At 37.8% G+C, this 22,825-nt stretch overlaps 1 protein-coding gene across 3 annotated transcripts in view; it reads right to left on the bottom strand.

The window, feature by feature from the left end:
* The window catches only part of B4GALT4 (beta-1,4-galactosyltransferase 4), an 80,366-nt gene that overhangs the window by 41,420 nt on the left and 16,121 nt on the right, over positions 1 to 22,825 (bottom strand). The window contains exon 1 of one of the 3 annotated variants that reach the window (XM_075854673.1): positions 3,083 to 3,213. The exons of the other annotated variants lie outside the window; for them this stretch is intronic. The gene's annotated coding sequence lies outside the window, so the exon portion shown is untranslated. Of the gene's footprint in view, positions 1 to 3,082; positions 3,214 to 22,825 lie in introns of those variants that run through there. 3 annotated transcript variants of the gene reach the window in all.

Raw genomic sequence — 22,825 nt, 5'->3', positions numbered from 1 at the left:
ACTGGACAACCCCTATATACTGAATACAAGACTGGACGCCCCCTTTATATTAAATACAAGACTGGGCGCCCCCTTTATATTAAATAGAAGACTGGACAACCCCTTTATACTGAATACAAGACTGGGCGCCCCCTTTATACTAAATACAAGACTGGATGCCCCCTTTATACTCCATACAAGACTGGATGCCCCTTTATATTGAATACAAGACTGGGCGCCCCCTTTATACTGAATACAAGACTGGGCGCCCCCTTTATACTGAATACAAGACTGGGCGCCCCATTTATACTGAATACAAGACAGGGGGCGCCCCCTTTATACTGAATACAAGACAGGGCACCCCTTTATACTGAATACAAGACTGGGCACCCCATTATACTGAATACAAGACTGGATGCCCCCTTTATACTGAATACAAGACTGGGCACCCCTTTATACTGAATACAAGACTGGGCACCCCTTTATACTGAATACAAGACTGGGCGCCCCCTTTATACTGAATACAAGACTGGGCACCCCTTTATACTGAATACAAGACTGGGCACCCCTTTATACTGAATACAAGACTGGATGCCCCTTTATATTGAATCTCTAATATGAATTGAAGTAATAAAATAACACTCTTAAAGGGGTTCTACATTTTTATAAATAAAGTTAACTGAAACAAACATTGTATCAGCTCAGTGTGTGACATATGCTGCGTAGTAATGAGGACCCTGAAGTGCGCACTTGGAGGAGGGCGGCTATGAGGTCAGGCCTGTGTGTGTATATACTTGTACTATTACTATACATTCTGTGCGCCTTTCAAATAACTTTAATATAAAAATGTAACTGGAGAAGCCCTTTAATTAATCAACAATTCCCACCCAAACATCAGTAATCCAAAACCTTCTCAGGAGCAGCGACCGCACAGCTGCGCAACCCAACACTAAGCGGAGGAGTCATCGGGGACTTGCTCAGAGTCAGCGCCCAGACTAGAACGTCAGCTCATGCGACCAGCGCCATACAGTATAAGGACGGGAACGTAACCGTTATACAAGATAGAAAAGAGAACTGGCGTAATCCATGATACACATAGAACGCACATATTATACACATATTACACACATATAACACACATATAACACACATATTATAGACATATTATACACATATAACGCGCACACATAACGCACACCGGCTGCACGGTCAGTCTGACCTGTATATAGAGAACCTCGCGTGATAACGTCGTCCTCACCGGCACAGCACAGGGCGCTTACTTTCCAGAAGCCGGGAATTACAATCCCCCGTATCCCTGACACCTCAGGTAACTCACCTGGGGAGGGAGCCGGTAGGCTCCTAGCTACCTGCCCAAACACAACACCACGACAAAGGGGGATCTGTAAACCTACAGTGAGCGAGCCAAACAAAGGGACAGGATTCACATCTAATCCCAATTTACTTCACTGGGCAGCGTTACCAAAGCAGTCATATACTGGGAGAACCTATGTAAAGAGGGAGAGAGATTGTGTGCGCACATACGTGTATATAGACTTGTTTGTGTATGTTTTTATGTATAGCTTTATATATTTATGTGTATGTATCTATAGATGTATATTGTCGGTATTTATTTATGTACGTATACATGTGGTGTGTATGTATATATATGTGGTGTGTATGTATATATATGTGGTGTGTATGTATATATATGTGGTGTGTACGTATATACGTGGTGTGTATGTATATATGTGGTGTGTATGTGTATATATATATGTGTGGTGTGTATGTATATACGTGGTGTGTACGTGTATGTATATATATATATATATATATATATATATATATATGTGTGTGGTGTGTATGTATATAAGTGGTGTGTATGTATATAAGTGGTGTGTATGTATATAAGTGGTGTGTATGTATATAAGTGGTGTGTATGTATATAAGTGGTGTGTATGTATATAAGTGGTGTGTATGTATATAAGTGGTGTGTATGTATATAAGTGGTGTGTACGTATATACGTGGTGTGTACGTATATACGTGGTGTGTACGTATATATGTGGTGTGTACGTATATAAGTGGTGTGTATGTATATAAGTGGTGTGTACGTATATAAGTGGTGTGTACGTATATACGTGGTGTGTACGTATATACACGTGGTGTGTACGTATATACGTGGTGTGTACGTATATACGTGGTGTGTACGTATATACGTGGTGTGTATGTATATACGTGGTGTGTATGTATATACGTGGTGTGTATGTATATACGTGGTGTGTATGTATATACGTGGTGTGTATGTATATACGTGGTGTGTACGTATATATTACATTGCTCAGGTTTCTTTGTCTTTTAGTAAATTTTGTTTGCAACAATTGAGAAAAATATGTCAAGACAGACGAAATCATGAAGGAGACAAATACCAGAGTATGAGTGTGTGATTTCCACTGTGTGTGTTATATATATATATATCTAGCTAACATACCCATAAATACACATAGATATGAGATAGGTAAGAGAAATGTGTTTACACGTGTATACATACGGTACATACATACATATACACACACACACACACAATATTAGAAGGCATTATTGGTATTGCCGGCTCCTGGCGATCATATGTTGTCTCGCTATTACACAACAATCACAAAGTCTTTTCTAACATCAAGGTCACGCACATACAACAATCTACAGTCTATAGGGACCGAATACCCCAACTGCTGCATGTCTATGGGCAGCCTTAGGACATCCTCATGGATTGTAAGCTCCTTAGGCAAGGGGGACAGGGGTCTCTCCAAATGTATCCGGTCTACACAAGGTTTTCCAGGAGCCAAGTAGGATGACGGCGTCACTAATAAATCAATCGTAAAGCAATATACATGACAAGATAAATAAAAGGGATAACTCCGTCATTGATGCCATATAGCTTTATAAAATAAGATAGAATTACAGTCCCCGCCGGCCGCGCACAGTCCCCGCCGGCCGCGCACAGTCCCCGCCGGCCGCGCACAGTCCCCGCCGGCAGCGCACAGTCCCCGCCGGCAGCGCACAGTCCCCGCCGGCAGCGCACAGTCCTCGCCGGCAGCGCACAGTCCTCACCGGCAGCGTTCTTTCATCGCATTCCTAAAAGTCTCGTCTTCCTGTAGGATCTTAGAAGAAGGAACGCTCTCTTGTCTGACACTCTCCAAATCGCAAATAACTGTTCAACATCTCCGTGCAACTGAAGAAACTGAAAAAGTGTCCTGAGTTTAGTGACGCTCCTCCGGCCGGCCCCTCCTCCCATGGTCACAATGCCACTCCTGTGCCATGTGGCAGGCTGCCTGGACATTCGCTGGCTCCACAGCACCGTTCACTTGTACTCATTGCTTCATCTGACACGCACAATGGCCAGGGGGCCTGGACTGGGGGTGAGAGGCCGATCTCTCTCCACTGAGGGGGGGGGGGGGGGAAATCACTTCTGGCTACATTCAGAACATTGTACACACCTGTCCGCGTATTATGTGCAGAACAGGCTCTGCCGGGGACCAACCCAAAGAGACAAATATAGATAGAATAAAATAATTAAAAAAAGGAGATATAGCCAGGAGACAGATAAAAAAGAAAGAGAGAAAGAGAGCGCAAGAGTGAGAAAGAAAGAGAAAGACAGAAAAAAAGAGGAGAGATCTAAAAATATATAATAGAACTAGAATAATAATAATAATAATAATAATAATAATAATAATAATAATAATAATAATAATAATAATAATAATAAATATTCCCATAGTAAGCGTCCATAACAGTGTATCACCCACAGGTGTCCCCATAACAGTGTATCACCCACAGGTGTCCCCATAACAGTGTATCACCCACAGATGTCCCCATAACAGTGTATCACCCACAGATGTCCCCATAACAGTGTATCACCCACAGATGTCCCCATAACAGTGTATCACCCACAGATGTCCCCATAACAGTGTATCACCCACAGATGTCCCCATAACAGTGTATCACCCACAGATGTCCCCATAACAGTGTATCACCCACAGATGTCCCCATAACAGTGTATCACCCACAGATGTCCCCATAACAGTGTATCACCCACAGATGTCCCCATAACAGTGTATCACCCACAGATGTCCCCATAACAGTGTATCACCCACAGATGTCCCCATAACAGTGTATCATCCACAGATGTCCCCATAACAGTGTATCACCCACAGATGTCCCCATAACAGTGTATCACCCACAGATGTCCCCATAACAGTATCATCCACAGATGTCCCCATAACAGTAACATCCACAGATGTCCCCATAACAGTGTATCACCCACAGATGTCCCCATAACAGTGTATCACCCACAGATGTCCCCATAACAGTGTATCACCCACAGATGTCCCCATAACAGTGTATCACCCACAGATGTCCCCATAACAGTGTATCATCCACAGATGTCCCCATAACAGTGTATCACCCACAGATGTCCCCATAACAGTGTATCACCCACAGATGTCCCCATAACAGTGTATCACCCACAGATGTCCCCATAACAGTGTATCACCCACAGATGTCCCCATAACAGTGTATCATCCACAGATGTCCCCATAACAGCGTATCACCCACAGATGTCCCCATAACAGCGTATCATCCACAGATGTCCCCATAACAGCGTATCCTCCACAGATGTCTCCATAACAGCGTATCACCCACAGATGTCCCCATAACAGTGTATCATCCACAGATGTCCCCATAACAGTGTATCACCCACAGATGTCTCCATAACAGTGTATCCTCCACAGATGTCCCCATAACAGTGTATCACCCACAGATGTCCCCATAACAGCGTATCATCCACAGATGTCCTCATAACAGTGTATCATCCACAGATATCCCCATAACAGTGTATCATCCACAGATGTCTCCATAACAGCGTATCACCCACAGATGTCCTCATAACAGCGTATCATCCACAGATGTCCCCATAACAGTGTATCATCCACAGATGTCCCCATAACAGTGTATCACCCACAGATGTCCCCATAACAGTGTATCACCCATAGATGTCCCCATAACAGTGTATCACCCACAGATGTCCCCATAACAGTGTATCACCCACAGATGTCCCCATAACAGTGTATCACCCACAGATGTCCCCATAACAGTGTATCCTCCACAGATGTCCCCATAACAGTGTATCACCCACAGATGTCCCCATAACAGTGTATCACCCACAGATGTCCCCATAACAGTATCATCCACAGATGTCCCCATAACAGTAACATCCACAGATGTCCCCATAACATTGTATCACCCACAGATGTCCCCATAACAGTGTATCACCCACAGATGTCCCCATAACAGTGTATCATCCACAGATGTCCCCATAACAGTGTATCACCCACAGATGTCCCCATAACAGTGTATCACCCACAGATGTCCCCATAACAGTGTATCACCCACAGATGTCCCCATAACAGTGTATCACCCACAGATGTCCCCATAACAGTGTATCACCCACAGATGTCCCCATAACAGTATCATCCACTGATGTCTCCATAACAATGTATCATCCACAGATGTCCCCATAACCATAAGGGTACGGATCTGCCCATGTAAACCAGCCTCAAAGAAGTCCTGCAGCCCGACTCCCCAGCCCCCCCAATTGTGATGCTGCAGATTTCTTCTGTCAAATTTTACACAGGAGGCAACGAGGAGAAGATTCTAATAGAAAAACAACAGACTCCGCACATAGCGCTCACCTATAATATAGTCAGAGCGAGTCAGGGGAGATTTATAACTGCAGCTAATCGTTTTATGGACCAATAATATGCACTCCAAGAGATAACACAGAGATAATCTCTCCAACAGCACTACATGCAAGAGGGTCACACAGAGGGACAAGCAGGGTGGAGATGGGTAAGGAGGGGGCACAGAGCGGCCAGGAGGGATTTCATAGGTGATTATGTAATTCTTGTATATAGGGGGCAGTCTTATAGTAATTATATTCTTGTATATAGGGGGCAGTATTATAGTAGTTATATTCTTGTATATAGGGGGCAGTATTATAGTAGTTATATTCTTGTATATAGGGGGCAGTATTATAGTAGTTATATTCTTGTATATAGGAGGCAGTATTATAGTATTATATTCTTGTATATAGGGGGAAGTATTATAGTAGTTATATTCTTGTATATAGGGGGCAATATTATAGTAGTTATATTCTTGTATATAGGGGGCAGTATTATAGTAGTTATATTCTTGTATATAGGGGGCAGTATTATAGTAGTTATATTCTTGTATATAGGGGGCAGTATTATAGTAGTTATATTCTTGTATATAGGGGGCAGTATTATAGTAGTTATATTCTTGTATATAGGGGGCAGTATTATAGTAGTTATATTCTTGTATATAGGGGGCAGTATTATAGTAGTTATATTCTTGTATATAGGGGGCAGTATTATAGTAGTTATATTCTTGTATATAGGAGGCAGTATTATAGTATTATATTCTTGTATATAGGGGGAAGTATTATAGTAGTTATATTCTTGTATATAGGGGGCAATATTATAGTAGTTATATTCTTGTATATAGGAGCAGTATTATAGTAGTTATATTCCTGTATATAGGGGCAGTATTATAGTAGTTATATTCTTGTATATAGGGGGCAGTATTATAGTAGTTATATTCTTGTATATAGGGGGCAGTCTTATAGTAATTATATTCTTGTATATAGGAGCAGTATTATAGTAGTTATATTCTTGTATATAGGGACAGTATTATAGTAGATATAGTCTTGTATATAGGAGCAGTATTATAGTAGTTATATTCTTGTATATAGGAGCAGTATTATAGTAGTTATATTCTTGTATATAGGAGGCAGTATTATAGTATTTATATTCTTGTATATAGGAGCAGTATTATAGTAGTTATATTCTTGTATATAGGAGGCAGTATTATAGTATTTATATTCTTGTATATAGGGGGCAGTATTATAGTAGTTATATTCTTGTATATAGGGGGCAGTATTATAGTAGTTATATTCTTGTATATAGGGGCAGTATTATAGTAGTTATATTCTTGTATATAGGAGCAGTATTATAGTAGTTATATTCTTGTATATAGGGGACAGTATTATAGTAGTTATATTCTTGTATATAGGGGGCAGTATTATAGTAGTTATATTCTTGTATATAGGAGCAGTATTATAGTAGTTATATTCTTGTATATAGGGGGCAGTATTATAGTAGTTATATTCTTGTATATAGGGGCAGTATTATATTAGTTATATTCTTGTATATAGGGGCAGTATTATAGTAGTTATATTCTTGTATATAGGGGGCAGTATTATAGTAGTTATATTCTTGCATATAGGGGGCAGTATTATAGTAGTTATATTCTTGTATATAGGGGGCAGTATTATAGTAGTTATATTCTTGTATATAGGGGGCAGTATTATAGTAGTTATATTCTTGTATATAGGGGGCAGTATTATAGTAGTTATATTCTTGCATATAAGGGCAGTATTATAGTAGTTATATTCTTGTATATAGGGACAGTATTATAGTAGTTATATTCTTGTATATAGGGACAGTATTATAGTAGTTATATTCTTGTATATAGGGGCAGTATTATAGTAGTTATATTCTTGTATATAGGGGCAGTATTATAGTAGTTATATTCTTGTATATAGGGCACAGTATTATAGTAGTTATATTCTTGTATATAGGGGGCAGTATTATAGTAGTTATATTCTTGTATATAGGGGGCAGTATTATAGTAGTTATATTCTTGTATATAGGAGGCAGTATTATAGTAGTTATATTCTTGTATATAGGGGCAGTATTATAGTAGTTATATTCTGGTATATAGGGGCAGTGTTATAGTAGTTATATTCTTGTATATAGGGGGCAGTATTATAGTAGTTATATTCTTGTATATAGGGGGCAGTATTATAGTAGTTATATTCTTGTATATAGGAGCAGTATTATAGTAGTTATATTCTTGTATATAGAGATCAGTATTATAATACTTATATTCTTGTATATAGGGGCAGTATTATAGTAGTTATATTCTTGTATATGGAGATCAGATTTATAATACTTATATTCTTGTATATAGGAGCAGTATTATAGTAGTTATATTCTTGTATATAGGTGGCAGTATTATAGTAGTTATATTCTTGTATATAGGGGCAGTATTATAGTAGTTATATTCTTGTATATGGAGATCAGATTTATAATACTTATATTCTTGTATATAGGAGCAGTATTATAGTAGTTATATTCTTGTATATAGGTGGCAGTATTATAGTAGTTATATTCTTGCATATAGGGACAGTATTATAGTAGTTATATTCTTGTATATAGGGGCAGTATTATAGTAGTTATATTCTTGTATATAGGGGCAGTATTATAGTAGTTATATTCTTGTATATAGGGCACAGTATTATAGAAGTTATATTCTTGTATATAGGGGGCAGTATTATAGTAGTTATATTCTTGTATATAGGAGGCAGTATTATAGTAGTTATATTCTTGTATATAGGGGCAGTATTATAGTAGTTATATTCTTATATATAGGGGGCAGTATTATAGTAGTTATATTCTGGTATATAGGGGGCAGTGTTATAGTAGTTATATTCTTGTATATAGGGGGCAGTATTATAGTAGTTATATTCTTGTATATAGGGGGCAGTATTATAGTAGTTATATTCTTGTATATAGGAGCAGTATTATAGTAGTTATATTCTTGTCTATAGAGATCAGTATTATAATACTTATATTCTTGTATATAAGAGGCAGTATTATAGTAGTTATATTCTTGTATATAGGAGGCAGAATTATAGTAGTTATATTCTTGCATATAGGGGCAGTATTATAGTAGTTATATTCTTGTATATAGGCGGCAGTATTATAGTAGTTATATTCTTGTATATAGGGGCAGTATTATAGTAGTTATATTCTTGTATATAGGGGCAGTATTATAGTGGTTATATTCTTGTCTATAGATATCAGTATTATAATACTTATATTCTTGTATATAAGAGGCAGTATTATAGTAGTTATATTCTTGTATATAGGAGGCAGAATTATAGTAGTTATATTCTTGCATATAGGGGCAGTATTATAGTAGTTATATTCTTGTATATAGGAGGCAGTATTATAGTATTTATATTCTTGTATATAGGGGGCAGTATTATAGTAGTTATATTCTTGTATATAGGGGCAGTATTATAGTAGTTATATTCTTGTATATAGGAGCAGTATTATAGTAGTTATATTCTTGTATATAGGGGACAGTATTATAGTAGTTATATTCTTGTATATAGGGGGCAGTATTATAGTAGTTATATTCTTGTATATAGGAGCAGTATTATAGTAGTTATATTCTTGTATATAGGGGGCAGTATTATAGTAGTTATATTCTTGTATATAGGGGCAGTATTATATTAGTTATATTCTTGTATATAGGGGCAGTATTATAGTAGTTATATTCTTGTATATAGGGGGCAGTATTATAGTAGTTATATTCTTGCATATAGGGGGCAGTATTATAGTAGTTATATTCTTGTATATAGGGGGCAGTATTATAGTAGTTATATTCTTGTATATAGGGGGCAGTATTATAGTAGTTATATTCTTGTATATAGGGGGCAGTATTATAGTAGTTATATTCTTGCATATAAGGGCAGTATTATAGTAGTTATATTCTTGTATATAGGGACAGTATTATAGTAGTTATATTCTTGTATATAGGGACAGTATTATAGTAGTTATATTCTTGTATATAGGGGCAGTATTATAGTAGTTATATTCTTGTATATAGGGGCAGTATTATAGTAGTTATATTCTTGTATATAGGGCACAGTATTATAGTAGTTATATTCTTGTATATAGGAGGCAGTATTATAGTATTTATATTCTTGTATATAGGGGGCAGTATTATAGTAGTTATATTCTTGTATATAGGGGCAGTATTATAGTAGTTATATTCTTGTATATAGGAGCAGTATTATAGTAGTTATATTCTTGTATATAGGGGACAGTATTATAGTAGTTATATTCTTGTATATAGGGGGCAGTATTATAGTAGTTATATTCTTGTATATAGGAGCAGTATTATAGTAGTTATATTCTTGTATATAGGGGGCAGTATTATAGTAGTTATATTCTTGTATATAGGGGCAGTATTATATTAGTTATATTCTTGTATATAGGGGCAGTATTATAGTAGTTATATTCTTGTATATAGGGGGCAGTATTATAGTAGTTATATTCTTGCATATAGGGGGCAGTATTATAGTAGTTATATTCTTGTATATAGGGGGCAGTATTATAGTAGTTATATTCTTGTATATAGGGGGCAGTATTATAGTAGTTATATTCTTGTATATAGGGGGCAGTATTATAGTAGTTATATTCTTGCATATAAGGGCAGTATTATAGTAGTTATATTCTTGTATATAGGGACAGTATTATAGTAGTTATATTCTTGTATATAGGGACAGTATTATAGTAGTTATATTCTTGTATATAGGGGCAGTATTATAGTAGTTATATTCTTGTATATAGGGGCAGTATTATAGTAGTTATATTCTTGTATATAGGGCACAGTATTATAGTAGTTATATTCTTGTATATAGGGGGCAGTATTATAGTAGTTATATTCTTGTATATAGGGGGCAGTATTATAGTAGTTATATTCTTGTATATAGGAGGCAGTATTATAGTAGTTATATTCTTGTATATAGGGGCAGTATTATAGTAGTTATATTCTGGTATATAGGGGCAGTGTTATAGTAGTTATATTCTTGTATATAGGGGGCAGTATTATAGTAGTTATATTCTTGTATATAGGGGGCAGTATTATAGTAGTTATATTCTTGTATATAGGAGCAGTATTATAGTAGTTATATTCTTGTATATAGAGATCAGTATTATAATACTTATATTCTTGTATATAGGGGCAGTATTATAGTAGTTATATTCTTGTATATGGAGATCAGATTTATAATACTTATATTCTTGTATATAGGAGCAGTATTATAGTAGTTATATTCTTGTATATAGGTGGCAGTATTATAGTAGTTATATTCTTGTATATAGGGGCAGTATTATAGTAGTTATATTCTTGTATATGGAGATCAGATTTATAATACTTATATTCTTGTATATAGGAGCAGTATTATAGTAGTTATATTCTTGTATATAGGTGGCAGTATTATAGTAGTTATATCCTTGTATATAGGGGGCAGTATTATAGTAGTTATATTCTTGTATATAGGAGCAGTATTATACTAGTTATATCCTTGTATATAGGGGGCAGTATTATAGTAGTTATATTCTTGTATATAGAGGCAGTATTATAGTAGTTATATTCTTGTATATAGGGGACAGTATTATAGTAGTTATATTCTTGTATATAGGAGGCAGAATTATAGTAGTTATATTCTTGCATATAGGGGCAGTATTATAGTAGTTATATTCTTGTATATAGGCGGCAGTATTATAGTAGTTATATTCTTGTATATAGGGGCAGTATTATAGTAGTTATATTCTTGTATATAGGGGCAGTATTATAGTGGTTATATTCTTGTCTATAGATATCAGTATTATAATACTTATATTCTTGTATATAGGGGGCAGTATTATAGTAGTTATATTCTTGTATATAGGAGCAGTATTATAGTAGTTATATTCTTGTATATAGGGGGCAGTATTATAGTAGTTATATTCTTGTATATAGGGGCAGTATTATAGTAGTTATATTCTTGTATATAGGGACAGTATTATAGTAGTTATATTCTTGCATATAGGGACAGTATTATAGTAGTTATATTCTTGTATATAGGGGCAGTATTATAGTAGTTATATTCTTGTATATAGGGGCAGTATTATAGTAGTTATATTCTTGTATATAGGGCACAGTATTATAGAAGTTATATTCTTGTATATAGGGGGCAGTATTATAGTAGTTATATTCTTGTATATAGGAGGCAGTATTATAGTAGTTATATTCTTGTATATAGGGGCAGTATTATAGTAGTTATATTCTTATATATAGGGGGCAGTATTATAGTAGTTATATTCTGGTATATAGGGGGCAGTGTTATAGTAGTTATATTCTTGTATATAGGGGGCAGTATTATAGTAGTTATATTCTTGTATATAGGGGGCAGTATTATAGTAGTTATATTCTTGTATATAGGAGCAGTATTATAGTAGTTATATTCTTGTCTATAGAGATCAGTATTATAATACTTATATTCTTGTATATAAGAGGCAGTATTATAGTAGTTATATTCTTGTATATAGGAGGCAGAATTATAGTAGTTATATTCTTGCATATAGGGGCAGTATTATAGTAGTTATATTCTTGTATATAGGCGGCAGTATTATAGTAGTTATATTCTTGTATATAGGGGCAGTATTATAGTAGTTATATTCTTGTATATAGGGGCAGTATTATAGTGGTTATATTCTTGTCTATAGATATCAGTATTATAATACTTATATTCTTGTATATAAGAGGCAGTATTATAGTAGTTATATTCTTGTATATAGGAGGCAGAATTATAGTAGTTATATTCTTGCATATAGGGGCAGTATTATAGTAGTTATATTCTTGTATATAGGCGGCAGTATTATAGTAGTTATATTCTTGTATATAGGAGCAGTATTATAGTAGTTATATTCTTGTATATAGGGAGCAGTATTATACTAGTTATATTCTTGTATATAGGGGGAGTATTATAGTGGTTATATTCTTGTATATAGGAACTGTATTATAGTAGTTATATTCTTGTATATAGGGAGCAGTATTATTGTAGTTATATTCTTGTATATAGAGATCAGTATTATAATACTTATATTCTTGTATATAGGGGCAGTATTATAGTAGTTATATTCTTGTATGTAGGGAGCAGTATTATAGTAAATATATTCTTGTATATAGGGAGCAGTATTATAGTAGTTATATTCTTGAATATAGGAGCAGTATTATAGTAGTTATATTCTTGTATATAGGGAGCAGTATTATAGTAGTTATATTCTTGTATATAGGAGCAGTATTATAGTAGTTATATTCTTGTATATAGGAGCAGTATTATAGTAAATATATTCTTGTATATAGGAGAAGTATTATAGTAGTTATATTCTCGTATATAAGAGGCAGTATTATAGTAGATATATTCTTGTATATAGGGGGCAGTATTATAGTAGTTATATTCTTGTATATAGGGGGCAGTATTATAGTAGTTATATTCTTGTATATAGGAGTAGTATTATAGTAGTTATATTCTTGTATATAGGAGCAGTATTATAGTAGTTATATTCTTGTATATAGGGGCAGTATTATAGTAGTTATATTCTTGTATGTAGGGAGCAGTATTATAGTAAATATATTCTTGTATATAGGGAGCAGTATTATAGTAAATATACTCTTGTATATAGGGAGCAGTATTATAGTAGTTATATACTTGTATATAGGGGCAGTATTATAGTAGTTATATTCTTGTATATAGGGGCAGTATTATAGTAGTTATATTCTTGTATATAGGGCACAGTATTATAGTAGTTATATTCTTGTATATAGGGGGCAGTATTATAGTAGTTATATTCTTGTATATAGGGGGCAGTATTATAGTAGTTATATTCTTGTATATAGGAGCAGTATTATAGTAGTTATATTCTTGTCTATAGAGATCAGTATTATAATACTTATATTCTTGTATATAGGAGGCAGTATTATAGTAGTTATATTCTTGTATATAGGAGGCAGTATTATACTAGTTATATTCTTGTATATAGGGGGCAGAATTATAGTAGTTATATTCTTGCATATAGGGGCAGTATTATAGTAGTTATATTCTTGTATATAGGCGGCAGTATTATAGTAGTTATATTCTTGTATATAGGGGCAGTATGATAGTAGTTATATTCTTGTATATAGGGGCAGTATTATAGTGGTTATATTCTTGTATATAGGAGAAGTATTATAGTAGTTATATTCTTGTATATAGGGAGCAGTATTATACTAGTTATATTCTTGTATATAGGGGGAGAATTATAGTAGTTATATTTTTGTATATAGGAACTGTATTATAGTAGTTATATTCTTGTATATAGGGAGCAGTATTATTGTAGTTATATTCTTGTATATAGAGATCAGTATTATAATACTTATATTCTTGTATATAGGGGCATTATTATAGTAGTTATATATTCTTGTATATAGGGGCAGTATTATAGTAGTTATATTCTTGTATATAGGGGGCAGTATTATAGTAGTTAAATTCTTGTATATAGGAGCAGTATTATAGTAGATATATTCCTGTATATAGGGGCAGTATTATAGTAGTTATATTCTTGTATGTAGGGAGCAGTATTATAGTAGTTATATTCTTGTATATAGGAGCAGTATTATAGTAGTTATATTCTTGTATATAGGGAGCAGTATTATAGTAGTTATATTCTTGTATATAGGAGCAGTATTATAGTAGTTATATTCTTATATATAGGAGCAGTATTATAGTAAATATATTCTTGTATATAGGAGAAGTATTATAGTAGCTATATTCTCGTATATAGGAGGCAGTATTATAGTAGATATATTCTTGTATATAGGGGGCAGTATTATATTAGTTATATTCTTGTATATAGGGGGCAGTATTATAGTAGTTATATTCTTGTATATAGGCGCAGTATTATAGTAGTTATATTCTTGTATATAGGAGCAGTATTATAGTAGTTATATTCTTGTATATAGGGGCAGTATTATAGTAGTTATATTCTTGTATATAGGGGGCAGTATTATAGTAGTTATATTCTTGTATATAGGGAGCAGTATTATAGTAGTTATATTCTTGTATATAGGAGCAGTATTATAGTAGTTATATTCTTGTATATAGGGAGCAGTATTATAGTAGTTACATTCTTGTATATAGGGGGCAGTATTATAGTAGTTATATTCTTGTATATAGGGGGCAGTATTATAGTAGTTATATTCTTGTATATAGGTGGCAGTATTATAGTAGTTATATTCTTGTATATAGGGGCAGTATTATAGTAGTTATATTCTTGTATATAGGGGGCAGTATTATAGTAGTTATATTCTTGTATATAGGGGCAGTATTATAGTAGTTATATTCTTGTATATAGGAGCAGTATTATAGTAGTTATATTCTTGTATATAGGGGCAGTATTATAGTAGTTATATTCTTGTATATAGGAGCAGTATTATAGTAGTTATATTCTTGTATATAGGGGGCAGTATTATAGTAGTTATATTCTTGTACATAGAGGCAGTATTATAGTAGTTATATTCTTGTATATAGGGGCAGTATTATAGTAGTTATATTCTTGTACATAGGGGACAGTATTATAGTAGTTATATTCTTGTATATAGGGGCAGTATTATAGTAGTTATATTCTTGTATATAGGAGCAGTATTATAGTAGTTATATTCTTGTATATAGAGGCAGTATTATAGTAGTTATATTCTTGTATATAGGAGCAGTATTATAGTAAATATATTCTTGTATATAGGAGCAGTATTATAGTAGATATATTCTTGTATATAGGGGGCAGTATTATAGTAGTTATATTCTTGTATATAGGGGCCAGTATTATAGTAGTTATATTCTTGTATATAGGAGGCAGTATTATAGTAGTTATATTCTTGTATATAGGAGCAGTATTATAGTGGTTATATTCTTGTATATTGGGGCAGTATCCAAGCCTATCCGATCATAATAGATAACCTATAGTGTTTACAGTTCTGTTTACAGGGGTTGTGTGCTGCGATATCAGGGGAAGTTGTGTATACTGTCTTACATTTGTAAAATCTATTTAACAGGCTATAAAAACATTAACCCCTTCCCGACATAGCTGGGTAGGGGAAGTATGGAACGGGCTCACGGAGTGAACCCGCTCCATACGATGCGGGTGTCGGCTGTATGTTACAGCAAGAGCGAGAAGAGAGCGCGCGCACATGCTCTCACTCTTCAGCTTTCAAGATCAGTCTTCTGCCGAACTGGCAAGGGAGCGTGTCACTGCTACGGACAGTGTAAGAGCTGTGGATGTGCATGCGCGCTCTCATCTCTTCAGCTCTTGCGAGAGATCAGTCTTGTACTTTAAATCTGCCAAATTGGCAAGGGGGCGTGTCTCTGCTACGGACAATGCAAGCGCTCCCCAGCTCTTACACGGTCCGTAGCAGAGACACGCCCCCTTGCCAGTTCGGCAGATAAAGTACAAGACTGATCTCTCGCAAGAGCTGAAGAGATGAGAGCGCGCATGCACATCCACAGCTCTTACACGGTCCGTAGAAGTGACACGCTCCCTTGCCAGTTCGGCAGAAGACTGATCTTGAAAGCTGAAGAGTGAGACCATGCGCGCGCACTCTCCTCTATCCTCGCTCTTGCTGTAACACTGTCCGTATCGGATTGGACAGGGTCACAGCCATAGTAACACGCCCTCTTGCCAGTACACGCCCCATTGACAGTTCAGGGGGTTATTTAAATATCGGGCGCCAAATAGAACGGCACCAATATCTAAATAACGAAGGAGGGTAGAAAAAAAATGTAAAGTGCCCCAGGCTTTGTGCAGCCCTCCTATTACATGCTGCACTCAAGACGCACGGTGAACGCCGTAAAAAAATTTGTAAACACCAGAATCGCTAATTTTTGGTCACCTCATCTAAAAAGTGATCAAAACGTCACATGTACCCCAAAATAGTATCATTAAAACCTACAGCTTATCCCGCAAATAAGCCCTCATACCACTTAAAGAGGCTCTGTCACCAGATTTTGCAGCCCCTATCTCCTATTGCAGCAGATCGGCGCTGCAATGTAGATTACAGTAACGTTTTTATTTTTAAAAAACTAGCATTTTTGGCCAAGTTATGACCATTTTTGTAGTTATGCAAATGAGGCTTGCAAAAGTCCAAGTGGGTGTGTTTAAAAGTAAAAGTCCAAGTGGGCGTGTATTATGTGCGTACATCGGGGCGTGTATTATGTGCGTACATCGGGGCGTGTATTATGTGCGTACATCGGGGCGTGTATTATGTGCGTACATCGGGGCGTTTTTAATACTTTTACTAGCTGGGCGTTCTGATGAGAAGTAACATCCACTTCTCTTCACAACGCCCAGCTTCTGACAGTGCAGATCTGTGACATCACTCACAGGTCCTGCATCGTGACGGCCACATCGGCACCAGAGGCTACAGTTGATTCTGCAGCAACATCAGCGTTTGCAGGTAAGATCGACTTACCTGCAAACGCTGATGCTGCTGCAGAATCAACTGTAGCCTCTGGTGCCGTCACGATGCAGGACCTGTGAGTGACGTCACAGATCTGCACTGTCAGAAGCTGGGCGTTCTGAAGAGAAGTGGATGATACTTCTCTTCACAGCGCCCAGCTAGTAAAAGTATTAAAAACGCCCCGATGTACGCACATAATACACGCCCACTTGGACTTTTACTTTTAAACACACCCACTTGGATTTTTGCAAGCCTCATTTGCATAACTACAAAAATGGTCATAACTTGGCCAAAAATGCTCGCTTTTTAAAAATAAAAACGTTACTGTAATCTACATTGCAGCGCCGATCTGCTGCAATAGCAGATAGGGGTTGCAAAATCTGGTGACAGAGCCTCTTTAAGTGACGGAAAAATAAAAAAGTTACGGCTCTCAGAATTTGGCAACACAATAAATTTTATTTTTTACGAGTAGTTTTTTCCTTGTAAAAGTAGTGAAATATAGAAAACACTATATATATATATATTTGGTATCGCCGTAATCGCATTGACCCGCAGAATAACGTTAACATGTTGTTAATTGCACAGTGACTTTCGTAAAAAATAAGCACAAAAAACAATGGAGGAATCGCTGTTTTTTTTTTATTTTCTACCCCATAAATAATTTTTTTCCCATTTCCTAGTACATTATATGGCACAATAAATGGCGTAACGAAAAACGTCAACTCGTGCCGCAAAAATCAAGCCCTCATAGGACTATATGGACGGAAACATAAAAAAGTTATGGCTTTTGGAAGGCGGGGAGGAAAAAACGAAAATTAAAATCTGAAAGTGGTTTACGACGGGAAGGGGTTAAAGGGTAACTAAATGTTCAACCAACTTCTGACATATTATAGGGACTTGTCAGAAGTTTTGATTGGTGGAGGTCCGAGCACTGAGACCCCCACCAATCGCTAAAACTAAGCCGCAGAAGGTCTCGCGTGATCGCTGAGCCGCTTCGTTTTCTGTTCAGCTTTTTCCGGAAACTGATGTAGCGGAGTACGGACTCAATACAAAGTGTCAGAAGTTCGTTGAACGCTTAGTTACCCTTTAAGGGTACATTCACATGGAGTTTTTTTGCAGTCTTTTCGCGGCGAGTTTTGGCCACGGCCACGGGGGGCCGCATGCAAGAAAACGCAGTGAAAACCGCTTTCTCTGCCTCCCATTGATGTCAACGGGAGGTCAGAGACGATAACACCTGCAGAAGGAGCATGACGCATTTTCCCGCAAGCGTTTTTTTCCACTCCGAGGGGGGAGGGGGGAGGAGACGCCTCCACCTCCCATTGAAATCAATGGGAGACGATTTCAGACTTTTTTGACACGGTTTCCAAAGCAGTTTCCGCATCAAAAACAGCGCAAAAAAAAAACTCAGTGTGAACTAGGCTTAAATTAAGTTTTACATTTATTGTCCGGGATGTAGCGATTATGTGGATGTATAAAATATATATTGTTTTATGTTGGTTTTTAATTAACCCCTTCAATGGGTTATAACACCAAAACAACGTATCACCTATTTTATCAATGGTACCTCCACCTATCAAAAGAATGGCAGTCCCCTGAATGAATGAAGCAGCGGCCATTTATTCTCTATGGCACTTATCTGATATGTTGTTTTGGTGGTATGCCACTTTAAGGATGCAGACAATTTTGGTCTTAAGGATGCCACACAGATAATTTTTTTTGTTGTTTTTAGATTTTTATTTTTCCATCATCACCGCCGTATGGGGCCATTTTGGGATATACACAACCGTTCAAAAGTTTAGGGTCACTTAGAAATGTACTTATTTTTGCAAGAAAAGCACAGTTTTTTTTCAATGAAGATAACATTAAATTAATCAGAAATCCACTCTATACATTGTTCATGTGCTAAATGACTATTCTAGCTGCAAACATCTGGATTTTAATGCAATATCTACATAGGTGTATAGAGGCCCATTTCCAGCAACCATCACTCCAGTGTTCTAATGGTACATTGTGTTTGCTAACTGTGTTAGAAGGCTAATGGATGATTAGAAAACACTTGAAAACCCTTGTGCAATTATGTTAGCACCGCTGTTTACAGTTTTGCTGTTTAGAGGAGCTATAAAACTGACCTTCCTTTGAGCTAGTTGAGAATCTGGAGCATTACATTTGTGGGTTTGATTAAACTCTCAAAATGGCTAGAAAAAGAGAGCTTTCATGTGAAACTCGACAGTCTATTCTTGTTCTTAGAAATGAAGGCTATTCCATGCGAGAAATTGCCAAGAAACTGAAGATTTCCTACAACGGTGTGTACTACTCCCTTCAGAGCACAGCACAAACAGGCTCTAACCAGAGTAGAAAGAGAAGTGGGAGGCCCCGCTGCACAACTGAGCAACAAGACAAGTACATTAGAGTCTCTAGTTTGAGAAATAGACGCCTCACAGGTCCTCAACTGGCAGCTTCATTAAATAGTACCCGCAAAACGCCAGTGTCAACGTCTACAGTGAAGAGTCGACTCCGGGATGCTGGCCTTCAGGGCAGAGTGGCAAAGAAAAAGCCATATCTGAGACTGGCTAATAAAAGGAAAAGATTAATATGGGCAAAAGCACACAGACATTGGACAGAGGAAGATTGGAAAAAAAGTGTTATGGACGGACGAATGGAAGTTTGAGGTGTTTGGATCACACAGAAGAACATTTGTGAGACGCAGAACAGCTGAAAAGATGCTGGAAGAGTGCCTGACGCCATCTGTCAAGCATGGTGGAGGTCATGTGATGGTCTGGGGTAAAGTGGGAGATTTGTACAAGGTAAAAGGGATTTTGAATAAGGAAGGCTATCACTCCATTTTGCAACGCCATGCCATACCCTGTGGACAGCGCTTGATTGGAGCCAATTTCATCCTACAACAGGACAATGACACAAAGCACCTCCAAATGATGCAAGAACTATTTAGGGAAGAAGCCGGCAGCTGGTATTCTATCTGTAATGGAGTGGCCAGCGCAGTCACCAGATCTCAACCCCATAGAGCTGTTGTGGGAGGAGCTTGACCGTATGGTACGCAAGAAGTGTCCATCAAGCCAATCCAACTTGTGGGAGGGGCTTCTGGAAGCATGGGGGGAAATTTCTCCCGATTACCTCAGCAAGAATGCCAAAGGTCTGCAATGCTGTAAGGGTATGTTCACACGGCCTATTTACGGACGTAATTCGGGCGTTTTTGCCCCGAATTACGCACGAAAATAGCGCCTCAATAGTGCTGACAAACATCTGCCCATTGAAAGCAATGGGTAGACGTTTGTCTGTTCACACGAGGCGTATATTTACGCGCCGCTGTCAAATGATGGCGCGTAAATAGACGCCCGCGTCAAAGAAGTGACCTGTCACTTCTTTGGCCGTAATTGGAGCCGTTATTCATTGACTCCAATGAATAGCAGCGCCAATTACGGCCGTAATGGACGCGGCGTTCAAGCGCCTGCACATGCCGGTACGGCTGAAATTACGGGGATGTTTTCAGGCTGAAACATCCCCGTAATTTCATCCGTTACGGACGCCCTCGTGTGAACATACCCGAATTGCTGCAAATGGAGCATTCCAAGACCAAAGCAAAGTCTGAAGGAGAAAATCATTATTTCTAACCTTGTCAATGTCTTGACTATATTTTCTAGTCATTTTGCAACTCATCTGATAAATATAAGTGTGAGTCTTCATATAAAACACAAAATTGTCTGGGTGACCCCAACAAAAAAACCTCCAGAAATATCGCTGTTCATTTTTCGGGATATTATTTTTACATTGCTGATTGTGGGGTGTGAATGACTTGTTGACTTTATTCTGCGGTCCAGTCCGGTAACAGATACAAAATATGTTTTTTTTTCTCTTTTGCCACGTTTTCACGGTTTCGCATTCAGACACATTACATTTTTATTTTTCGGTCCTCTGAGCTGTACGAGGGTTTATTTTTTTGTGGGACGACCTGTTATTTTTACCATTTTGGGGTCCATATACAACTTTTGGATCGTGATTAATAACAGCAATTCTGCCACCGTTTCTCCTTTTTTTAGGACGTTCACGTCTCGGGATAAGTAAGGTCATATTTTATACGGATCGTTACTCATGCGGCAATAGCAATTTTATGTTTTCATATAGTTTTTTTTCCCCCATAATGAAGACTCGGATGTCGTGATCCGTTGATCGCTTACATAATACACTGCAATACTATGAAGAAATTGTGAGGCAGGTTTTTTCTGCCTGCAAATAAACTCAGTGTGAACAGGGTCTAATGCCGTTACCATTTTTCAGTTGAGTGGTTCCGTTGCAGAGATAATCACTTTATTCGTCATATCCAAATGAGCTTTTTGGAGCAACGAGGGCGTTACCATTGCTACAAACGATGACGATGACACCGTCCCCTTATACAGTGACAGCCACCGGGCTCCCAAACCAGAGCAAGCTACAGTGCCCGGCATGATAGAGCAATACCCAGAAAAGTAACAGCCACAGTGACCCCCATACTAGTGTAAGAACAGAAAAACACAGTGACCCCATACTGGTTTAAGAACAGTGAAATAGTGCCCCCATAATAGTGACACGCTTGTTACCACCATACTAGAGTGAGCCAGTGTCCCCAAAACAGTACAAATAACAGTGCCCCAATAACAGTGACAGCTATAGTAGCACCATACCAGCGAAGCACAGTGCACAAATACTAATGTAAAGTGCCCCCATAACAGTGACACTGTGACAGCCATGGTACGACCTTACTAGAGTGAGCCAAAGTTTTCACAAAACAGGAAAAAAAACAAGCCAGTGCACCAATAATAGAGACAGCCACAGTACCTCCATACTACAGTGAGCCACGGCACCCCCATAATAGTATAATTCACCTTCCACCGAATAACAGTGACAGTCATAGCACCCCTTACACAGTAGCAGTCAGAGAAGCCAGCCTAACAGAACAAGCCCCATAACAGTGACAGCCATGATAACCCTAAATTAGTAAGTCACAGCGCCCACATAACAGTAATAAAAAACACTGTCCCCATAATAGTGACAGTCATGGAGCCTCCGTAATAGTCAAAAAACCCCAACAGTGAAAACTGCAGTGCTCCATAACAGCGACGGGGCCTCCCACAACGGCGACTCCCACAACAGCGACGGCTACGGGGCCTCCCACAGCAGCGACGGCTACGGGGCCTCCCACAGCAGCGACGGCTACGGGGCCTCCCACAGCAGCGACGGCTACGGGGCCTCCCACAGCAGCGACGGCTACGGGGCCTCCCACAGCAGCGACGGCTACGGGGCCTCCCACAGCAGCGACGGCTACGGGGCCTCCCACAGCAGCGACGGCTACGGGGCCTCCCACAGCAGCGACGGCTACGGGGCCTCCCACAGCAGCGACGGCTACGGGGCCTCCCACAGCAGCGACGGCTACGGGGCCTCCCACAGCAGCGACAGCTACGGGGCCTCCCACAGCAGCGACAGCTACGGGGCCTCCCACAGCAGCGACAGCTACGGGGCCTCCCACAGCAGCGACAGCTACGGGGCCTCCCACAACAGCGACAGCTACGGGGCCTCCCACAACAGCGACAGCTACGGGGCCTCCCACAACAGCGA

The sequence above is a fragment of the Rhinoderma darwinii genome, chromosome 2 (genome assembly GCF_050947455.1).
Source record: "Rhinoderma darwinii isolate aRhiDar2 chromosome 2, aRhiDar2.hap1, whole genome shotgun sequence".
NCBI classification, from domain to species: Eukaryota; Metazoa; Chordata; class Amphibia; order Anura; family Rhinodermatidae; genus Rhinoderma; species Rhinoderma darwinii.
Note: the sequence above shows the minus strand (reverse complement) of the source record. Positions and strands in the feature narration are given on the sequence as shown.